Below are 11,321 nucleotides of genomic sequence, written 5' to 3' on the forward strand. Positions count from 1 at the left end.
AAAGAGATCTGCAGGATTCCCACGAAGGGGAGGAAGCTAATCAAAGAGTAATACAGGAATTGAGAGATCAGGTAGAGAACACACAAAGATCACTAAAGGCATTCATGGAATCCATTAACAAAGAGCTGAAGGAAGTCAGGGAGACCACAAAGGGAATGCTGAATGGAACCCAACAGAAGGAATGAGAGCCCAAAGAAACCATAACCAATCAACTAAGTGATTTGAGGACAAACACTGAACACCAAATTAAGGAAGTAAAGAAATTCATACAAGACCTAAAACAGAGCTTCAACAAAGAACTTGAAGCATCAAAGCTGACCAACTAGAAGGAAAAGAGATAAAAAACAAAGTAGAGAGTCTTGACAGCAGGTTAGACCATGCAGAAGATCGAATCTCAGGGATTGAAGACTGCCTAGATATTATAGAGAAAGAACATACAACCATCCAAGACAAGTCCAAGAAATATGATAGATCTATCCAACACCTGGAAGACACCATCAGAAGGCTTAATCTAAGGATAATGGGTGTAGAGGAGCACCTAGAAACACAAGTTAATGGTCTAGGAAATTTGTTTAACAGGATCCTAGCAGAGAACTTCCCAAACATGCAAAAAGATAGGCCTGTCCAGATACAAGAAGCCTTTAGAACCCCAAATAGACCAGAACAGAATAGGACATCCCACCGCTACATTATAATCCACAAAGGATCAACTCAGAACAAGGAAAAGATCCTTAAAGCTGTCAAGGAGAAAAGGGTAATCACCTATAAAGGGAAACCAATTAGAATCACCTCAGATTTCTCAGCAGAGACAATCAAAGCAAGAAGAGCCTGGAATGATGTATGCCATGCCCTAAAAACAAACAACTATCAACCAAGAATACTGTACCCAGCTAAACTCTCCTTCATAACTGAAGGCCAAATAAAAACCTTCCATAGCAAAGAAAAATTGAAACAATACATCTCCACCAAACCAGCCCTACAAAAGATTCTTAAAGATGTCCTACACATAGAAAACCAACAAGACAGCAATAAAGGCCAAGAAACTGCACCCAAACTGAGAATCCAAGAACCATAGGAAGATCCCAGTTTTCACAGCCCCCAAGAAGGTAGATAACATGGCAGGAACTCCCAAATACCTCTCAGTCCTATCTCTTAATGTTAACGGACTGAACTCTCCAATTAAGCGACATAGACTGTCTAGTTGGATTAAAAAACAAGACCCTTCTATCTGCTGCCTGCAGGAGTCACATCTTGCCCGTAAAAACAAACACATTTTCAATGTTAAAGGCTGGAACAAAATCTACCAAGCAAACGGACCCCATAAACAGGCGGGAGTTGCAATCCTAATATCAGATAAAATAGACTTCAAATTAAAATTCGTGAAAAGAGATAAAGAAGGTGCTATATACTAATTAAAGGATCTCTCCTTCAGGAGGATATTACAATTCTAAATATCTATTCGCCAAACAATGGAGGACCCAAATTTACCAAAGAAACACTACTTTCCCTCAAATCCCATATAGATCCAAAGACATTAATTGTTGGGGATTTTAACACACCACTCTCCCCACTAGATTGATCAACTCAGCAAAAACTCAACAGAGAAACCACAGATCTAAACAGCTGCATAGATCAACTAGACTTAACAGACATCTACCGAACATTTCACCCAGCAGCATCAGAATACACGTTTTTCTCAGCAGCACATGGAACGTTTTCTAAAATAGACCACATTTTAGGCCACAAAGCAAACTTGTCTAAATTCAGAAACATTGAAGTTATACCTTGCATTCTCTCTGACCACAAGGGAATAAAATTAGAACTCACCACCAAAAGCCACCAAGGAAAGTCCGGTATCACATGGAGGCTGAACAACACACTACTGAATCATAAGTGGGTCATGGAAGAGTTTAGAAAGGAAATTCAAATGTTCATGCTATTCAACAAAAATGAACACACAAAATACCAGCTCCTCTGGGACACAGCAAAGGCAGTACTCAGAGGCAAGTTTATAGCTCTGAGCTCCTACATCAACAAATTGGAGAGATCTGAAACTAACAATTTAATGACACATCTAAACCTCCTTGAAAAAGAGCAGCAAGATAAACCCCAATCCAGTAGACAGAAAGAAATAATCAAAATTAAATCAGAATTAAATGAATTAGAATCCAAAAAAGCTATAGAAAGAATCAACAAAACAAAGAGTTGGTTCTTCGAAAAACTTAACAAAATTGACAGACCCTTAGCAAATTTTATCAGAAAAAGAAGAGAGCACACCCAAATTAATAAACTCAGAGATGAGAATGGAAACATCACCACAGAAATCACCAATATTCAGAACATTATAAGGGAATACTTCTCAAAACTTTATGCTAATAAGTTTGAGAACTTGACAGAAATGGACCTCTTCCTAGCAAATATTGACATGCCAAAACTAAACCAAGATGAGTTAAACTATCTTAACAGGCCCATATCAAGCATTGAAATACATAGAGCAATAAGAGACCTCCCAGCTAAGAAAAGTCCAGGACCAGATGGTTTTACAGCGGAATTTTACAAGGCCTTCAAAGCAGAGCTCACACCAATTCTCCTCCAACTCTTCAATGAAATTGAAAGAGAAAGCTCACTACCGAACACATTCTATGAAGCCATCATAACCCTCATCCCAAAACCAGGCAGGGACTCATCAAAGAAAGAGACCTATAGACCCATTTCTTTGATGAACATTGATGCAAAACTTCTCAACAAAATTTTGGCCAACCGACTTCAACAATTCATCCAAAAGATCATACACCACGATCAAACAGGATTCATTTCAGGGATGCAAAGCTGATTCAATATGCGCAAATCAATTAATATTATTCATCGCATCAACAGGAGCAAGAATAAGAACCACATGGTTATCTCAATAGACGCAGAAAAAGCATTCGACAAGATCCAACACCCCTTTATGATGAAGGTTTTGGAAAAATTAGGAATCCATGGAACATTCCTCAATACAATAAAGGCTGTATATGACAAACCTACAGCCAGCATTATACTCAATGGTGAAAAACTAAAGCCATTTCCTCTTAACTCAGGAACAAGACAAGGATGCCCAATCTCCACTTCTCTTCAATCTAGTATTAGAATGCCTAGCTACAGCAATAAGACAAGATGCAGACATAAAGGGGATCCAAATAGGGAAAGAAGAAATAAAACTCTCCCTCTTTGCAGATGACATGATCTTGTATTTAAAGAATCCCATAGATTCCACTCCCAAATTACTCAAGCTGTTTCAAAACTTTGGCAAAGTAGCAGGTTATAAAATTAACCCCCAAAAATCAATGGCTTTTCTGTATGCCAACAATGAGAAAAGTGTGGCTGAAATTAGGAAAGCAACTCCATTTGTAATAGCCCCCAAAAAATAAAATACCTAGGAATTAACTTAGCCAAAGAAGTGAAGGACCTCTATGATGAAAACTGTAAAATCTTGAAAAAGGAAATCAACACAGAACTTAAAAAATTGCAAAACCTCCCATGCTCCTGGATTGGAAAGATTAACATCGTGAAAATGGCACTACTTCCCAAGGCTATCTACAAATTCAACGCAATACCTATCAAAATTCCACCCTCATTCTTCAAGGAAATAGAAGAGGCAATCCAAAAATTCATATGGAACAATAAAAGACCCCGAATAGCAAAAACGCTCCTCAACGGAAAGAACACTGCTGGAGGAATATCAATACCAAATTTCAAACTCTACTATAAAGCCATAGTAATCAAAACAGCTTGGTATTGCCATAAGAACAGACCTCAGGACCAATGGAATAGAATTGAAAACCCAGAAATGAACCTACAGACCTGTAGCCATCTAATCTTCGATAAGGGAGCTAAAACAATAGAATGGAAGACAGGCAGCCTCTTCAGTAAATGGTGCTGGCAAAACTGTTTAACTACATGTAGAAAACTAAAGCTAGATCCTTATATATCACCCTTCACCAGAATCAACTCCAAATGGATCAAAGACCTTGAACTCAAAGCAGACACTCTGAAATCATTACAGGATGGAATAGTAGAAACCCTGGGTCTCCTTGGCTCAGGCCGAAATTTTCTGAATAGAGACCCAGAAACACAACAAATCAAAGAAAGGTTGGACAAATGGGATTGCATAAGGTTGCAGAGCTTCTGCATGGCAAAGGACATAGCTAGCAAGATCAATAGAAAGCCCACGGATTGGGAGAAGATCTTTACTAGCCATACAACGGACAAGGGTCTCATATCTAAAATATACTTGGAACTCAAAAAATTAAACCACCCAACAACAAATCCTCAAAGAAACAACTGCCCAATAAGTAAGTGGGCGAAAGACTTAAAGAGAAGCTTCTCTGAAGAAGAAAGAAGGATGGCCAATAGACACATGAAGAAATGTTCAACATCCCTAGCCATAAAAGAAATGCAAATCAAAACAACATTGAGATATCACCTCGCTCCAGTTAGAACAGCAAAAATCAAGAACTCTAACAACAACAGATGCTGGAGGGGATGTGGACAGAAAGGAACCTTACTTCATTGTTGATGGGAATGTAAACTTGTTCAACCACTTTGGAAAGCAGTATGGAGGTTCCTCAAAAGACTTCACATAGAACTCCCCTATGACCCAGCAATCCCACTTTTGGGCATTTACCCTAATGTTTACAAACAAGACCACACTAAAGCTACCAGCACAACTATGTTTATTGCAGCATTATTTACCATAGCTAAGATATGGAACCAACCCAGATGCCCCTCAGTAGATGAATGGATCAAGAATATGTGGTATATATACACAATGGAATTCTATGCCTCCATCAGAAAGAATGACATTTCCCCATTTGTTAGGAAATGGAAAGGCTTGGAAAAAATTATATTAAGTGATGTAAGCCAGGCCCAAAGAAACATAGGTCCCATGGTTTCCCTTATTTGCAATATCTAGTATAGGTATGAGTCAAGCGTAAAAGGTCAGATAATGTGATGTTAGGAAAACGAACCCTCAAATATGTATTTTAATGTTTTTGTTTCTTTCATGCATGTGTTTCTAACGCATTTATAAGATTATTTCTTTGTTGCTTTGTATGTCCCTCCCCCACAGTGTAACCCCCGCTTTCAATATATTTGATGTCAGTATAACATGTGGAGGAGACGGGGACAAACAAGTCGTTTAAGGATTCAGGTGGACCTGTTGCAACAATGAGAAGTACAAAATGTCATGTCAAAATCAGCTTTACAATGTCGGTGTGGGCGGGGGCGGGGGCGTATGATTGGGTGGGGGGGAGGGGGGAGGCTGGGAAGGGAGGTGAAGGGTAAACAAAGGAGGAGGCTGCAATGCTTGGTAAGAAATGTATGCATTATCCTGCCCATGTAATTGTAACCCCTCTGTACAGTATGTTCTCAAATAAAATAAAATAAAATTAAAAAAAATAAAATAAAATGAGCATCATTATTCCACAATACTGTGAAATTTGGGAAATTATGTAATCACTTAATCACAATTTTAAAAAAGAACCTCGGGGAAGGTAGGGAGGGAAGGGATGGTTGGGGGAAAACTATGGAGGGGGTAACAACGCTCAATAGGAAGTGTACTCATTACCTTGCTCATGTAACTGTAACCCTCTGTATAGTATCTTTACAATACAAAAATAAAAAAAAAATATATAAAGTAATTACCCTAAGACAAACTAGTTGTAAATTGATATTTCCCATTTGGTTTTAAAATAGGAAGAACAGGAGAATCACATGTAGACTGACATTGAACTAAGAGTCTAAACTTAACAAACCTGAAGAATCTCAGACTATTACTTTTGCTGTTTACACAATGCATCTAATTGCATCACTTTAAATCACTCTTCTAACTTTCATTAGGTAATATTTGAAGGAAAATAACTTTTAGGTAGATAGAGTCAAACATTGGCCTTTTAGCATAAAAATAATTGAGCAATAGACAGGAACTGGTGGCTCATGCCTATAATCCTACTTACTGAGGAGTCTGAGATCTTAGGATCAAGGTTCATAGCCAACCTGAGCAAGAAACTCTGGGAGACTTTTACCTCCAATAAACCACTCAGAAAACCAAACGTTGCCCTGTGTCTCAAGTGGTAGAGTGCTTCCCTTGAGCTGAATTGCTGAGGGACAGTGCCCAGGGCCAGAGCTAAAGCACTAAGACCAAAAATAAAAAGAGAATTGAGCAATGTAAATTAGGTTTTACATTGAACTAAATAGCTAATCAAAGCCAGGAAAAAAAATTTATTGTAAAAATATTGTACAGATGGGTTACAATTACATGAGAAGGGTACTGAGTACATTTCCTATCAAGCATTGTTACCTCTTCCTTTGTTTTTCACCTACCATCCCTTTGCTCCCACCTGCCAACTTCTCTCACTGCCCCCCTCATCCCCATCCCACCCCCAACAAATTGAAGTTTGTTTTCAACATAGTGTCCTGTACATCTCATCATCACAATGAGTCAAACTGCATCCCCATTTAAGCATTCCGCTTTATCTCTTCCCCAAATTACAAAAATGTATATACAAGATGCAGAATACCTGAATCAAATACAGTGAATACCGGGGTTATACCATAGGGGAAGAACATAGAAAAGAAACAAAAGAGTCACATAGTACATTATAAGAACATTACAAACAATATCAAGAAGAAAAAAAACCACTTGTGTCCCTGTGTTGGGGTCCATTTCACTTAACATCATCACATATAGTCATATATACATGGCCATTGACCTTCTCTGCTTGTCCCAGTCATGTCTAGTCATTGCAAACAAAGGAAACCATGAGACCTATGTTTCTTTGGCCTTGGCTTATTTCACTTAATATAATTTTTCCATGTCTTTCCATCTCCTAAAAAATGGGGCAATGTCATTCTTTTGATGGAGGCATGGAATTCCAATGTGTATTTATACACCATATTTTCTTGAACCCTTCATCTACTGAGGGGCATTGGGGTTGGTTCTATGTCTTAGCTATTGTAAATAATGCTGAGATAAACATGGTTGTGCTGGTAGCTTTGGTATGACCTTGTTTGTGATCCTTTGGGAAAATGCCCAAAGTCGGATTGCTGGGTCATAAGGAAGCTCTATGTGGAGTCTTTTGAGGAACCTCCATGTTGCTTTCCAAATTGGCTGAACAAGTTTACATTCCCACCAACAATGCAGTAAGGTTCCCTTTTGGCCACATCCTCTAGATTTCTTAATTATATACATTCTAACTGAGGTGAGGTAGAATCTCAACATTTTCTTGATATCCATTTGTTTTATGGCTAGAGAAATTGAGCATGTCTTTATTTGTTTATAGACCATTCTTATTTCCTCTTCAGAGAATCTATCATTAAGTCTTTAGCCCACTTATTAATTGGATGGTTGTTTCTTTGAGGATTTGTGGTCGGGGGATTTAATTTTTTGATTTCTAACTATACTTTAGACATGAGACCCTTGTCCATTGAATGGCTAATGAAGATCTTCTCCCACTCTGTGGGCTATCTTTTGATCTTGATAGCTATGTCCTTTACCATCAGAAGTTCTTCAGTTTCATGCATTTCCATTTGTCCAACCTTTCTTTGATTTGTTGTGTTTCTGTGTCTTTATGAAGAAAATTTTGGGCCGTGCCAAGGAGCTCTAGAGTTTCTACTGTTCCTTCCTGTAATGTGTTCATGGTGTCTGCTTTTATTTCAAGGTCTTTGATCCATTTGGGTTGATTCTGGTGCAGATTGATATATACCAATCTAACTTTTGTTTTCTACAGATGTTTAACCAATTTTGCCAGGACCATTTACTGAAAAGTCTGTCTTTCTCTCCTTCTATTTATTTTTAGCTCCATTGTCAAATATTAGGTGGCTATGTGTCTGTGTGTTCATTTCTGGTCTTCAGTTCTATTCCATTGGTCCTCATGCCTGTTCTTGTGCCAGTGCCAAGCTTTTTTGATTACTATGGCTTTGTAGTAGACTTTGAAATTTGGTGTTGATATTCCTCCAGTGCTAACTATTTTGCTGAGGATTGTTTTCCCTATTTAGGTTCTTTTATTGTTCTATATGTATTTTTGAATTGCTTGTTCTATTTCATTGAAGAATGAGGTTGGGATATTGATAGGTATTTCATTGAATTTGGAGATAGCCTTTGGAATTATTGCCATTTTATTATATTAATTATCCCAATCCAGGAGCAGTGGAGGTTTTTCCACTTGCATAGTTCTGCTTTAATTTCCTTTTTCTGGTTTTTAAAGTGATCCTCATAAAGGTCTTTTATGAGGATTTTATTTTTTGTGGCGTTATTACAAAAGGAATTTCTTTCCAAATTGGAAAGCAGTAGGCTGCCAGACCCTATTCGAAAGGTACACAGATATATCCCAGTCTGGTTGGTCTATGAGCCCACTCACCACCTGTTGGAGCAGGAGTGGGGCTTCTGTCTCTGGGAGCTTCCAGATCTACCCCTACAAAACCAACTAACCTAGGGGGCATCCCTCACTGTGTGCATCAGAACATCCCCAGGCATGACAAACATTGTGTCCCAGATGCCCATCTCCTGGGCATGCTTTGACCCCTCTGGGGAAAGATGAGGGTCAGGGTCCTGCTCTGGAAGAGGAAGGATAGTCCCAGCATCCCTTGAGGCATGGGACAATGAGCATCATCAGGAAGGAGAGCAGGGCCTTGAGCATGAGGGGCTGCAACTGGCTCTTGAATACAGCAAGGTCTTGCCGTTGTCTGGGCCCAGGTTCAGCAGCACCAATATGGGACAGATCCTGATCAACAGGCCCAGGAATCACTGGTCGTATCCAGAACCTATTCCTACTATTCCAGGCCCTCTCTGGGTTGGGGTGTCACACCTGCCACGTGTGGGAAAATCACACGTATTAGGCTGTTTTTCATTTAATGATGCGTGACTTTAACATATTGGGTATTTCTCTCTCTCCTTCTCTCCCCCCTCTCTATCTCCCCTTTTCTCTCCCTTCCCCTTTTTATCCCCTGGTATCTGCTGAACCTTTGGCATAATTGGCACTGCCCACATTGGCATCCATAGACCATCATGAGAAAAGACATTTATTTAAAAAAATAAATTTAAAGACAGGATTGACATTTTCAGAGTTGGTTGGTGGGAAGAAAAGGGAATAAAAAATCAACTTATATTTTCAATATGGATAAAACGTGTGTGTGTGTGTGTGTGTGTGTGTGTGTGTGTGTGTGTGTGTGTGTGTGTGTGTTCGCGTGCAGCAGCCCTGGAAATCAGGGCCCCAAGCTTCCTTTCTTGGCTTTCTTATTCACAAGTGGCATTTTAGCATTTGAGAAATGCCTTCAGTCCCATATTTTTACTTGTGTATTAGAGATGGAGTCTCATAGACTTTTCTGTCCAGGCTAGTTTGAACTGCGATCCTCAGATCTCAGCCTTCTAAGGGAGCCACTGTTGTCTGACATGAAAAAGAGATTACGTATACAATATTGAAATTAATAGTGAATTTAATAATGGATTTCCACAAGAATGTGAAACTTTAATACTTATTGCTCAATGTTACAGTCAGTATTCTAAAACAGTAACACTTTGCTTTATTGAGGTTAAATAATTACATAAAATTCACAGTATTGTGGCATAGTGATAATTAGCTAAAGTCACTAACACATTTTACCCTTCACAATGCATCTTGTCATTGTCTTGATCTACAAAGCTTATGAACTCTACACACTATACCACAAACTGCTTCTTCCAAATCGTGTGATATGAACATTTCTCTCCTTTTGCTCAGTATCACCTGTTTCCTCTTTCTCTCCCATTCCCTCCCTCCCATCACCACTCTTGAGTTGCTTAGTTCACTTTCATCAATGACCAGTGCTGCCGATGGGCCCTCTGTCTATTGTTTCACCCATTTTCCTCCACTTTTTTGCCCTCCTAGCTTCCCTCAGATGTGCATGTCTACATACCATATATGGGGCCCAGAATATGGAGTCATCCAGAAATGATATGACAAGAAGAGGTTATTTGTTTCTTGAGACTTGTTTACTTTGTCATATCTCATTGTAAAACACTAACACTTTTTTGATATGTAATGTAGTCCAATCAAGTGGAGAATGAACACCACTGGATCTTAAAAATTAAGCAGAAAATAAAGCAGTGGAAGAAAGGACACATTATATTTTGCCAGCATAGCCAAAGAAGTCCCTCCAAAATCTAGTGTGGCCGTTATTATCTTTTCTCTTCTTCTTCCATTTCCATTTGAGAGTTGTTAGAGATTTGGTACAGCATGATACACAAATTGACTAATTGTGAGTGCTGCGCATTGATTTCCCCAAGGTCTTATGGAAGTCAGTGATAAGTCCATCCTTTCCCTCCTTCACTTGAGCATCTCCAGGACAGGTGTGGGTTCCATGCTTGTATCCTCAGGGACAGAGGCCAGCTCCTGGTCTGTCAGTCCTGAGGATGGAGGTTCAGGGTTCTTTGGACACTAAGCTTGAAAATGTCCTTGGTTCTTGACCCCTTGATTATTTCTAAAGACAGAAGCAGCTCTACCCAGTAAGTACTGATGTATTTAATGGGTGAAGAGTCTTGGAAATATCACCTCTTAATCATAAATACCAACATCATTGTTTTGGGTAGCCAGATGTTATGACAGAGCAGTAAAAATTATTTCACCACTTTCTGACCATCACAGTTCACCAAGATTTATACATACTTAGTTATGCTTTATTACAAGAATGGGTAATCATTTTTTCTTTCTACCGATAGAATACTGGCTCTGTTTCCTGTTGAGGTCTTCCTCAAACTAAAATACTTGCATTATTCTAAACTCTTTCTAAGTACTGAAAATGGACTATCACAATGATAGTAAAGTTCTGTACCTCAGTTATTAAAAAAGCATTGTTGACATTATTTGGAAATTCCTATTTTGCCCAGCTATGACCTGTGTTGTCTTTTTATTCCATATGCTTCATCTTTCTTTACTTCACAGGGAATTTACATTTTTGCCACCTAAAGAAATGAATGTAAGATTGTGTTCTTATGGGGGGTTTTGGTGCTGGTTCTGATTGTTGTTCTCAAGGTCTGGGTGTTGTTTCTGAGCATTGTTTTTGTGTAAAGCTAGTGCTCTACCACTTGAACCACAAATACACTTCTGGCTTTGTTGGTTCCTTGGCTATAAAAGACTCAGGAACTTTACTGCTCCAGGCTGTCTTGAAACCATGCTCCTCACATCTCAGCTCTCTAAGGAGCTAATTTTACAGGCCTGAGGCACTGGTGCTCAGCTAAGTGTGAGTGATTTTAATGTAACTTGTAAGTGTTTAGACATAAACTGTTACAAGTGTGTTTGCATTAG

At 38.9% G+C, this 11,321-nt stretch overlaps 1 non-coding gene across 1 annotated transcript; it reads right to left on the reverse strand.

Annotated features, from left to right (window-relative positions):
* Positions 1-8,982: 8,982 nt before the first annotated feature.
* Positions 8,983-9,069, reverse strand: LOC122120008. Its single transcript, XR_006149630.1, has one exon. It is a non-coding gene; the product is annotated as a small nucleolar RNA SNORD35 (small nucleolar RNA).
* Between the last annotated feature and the right edge of the window lie 2,252 nt (positions 9,070-11,321).

Source organism: Dipodomys spectabilis, unplaced genomic scaffold, assembly GCF_019054845.1.
Source record: "Dipodomys spectabilis isolate Male_0828 unplaced genomic scaffold, ASM1905484v1 ptg000173l, whole genome shotgun sequence".
NCBI lineage: Eukaryota > Metazoa > Chordata > Mammalia > Rodentia > Heteromyidae > Dipodomys > Dipodomys spectabilis.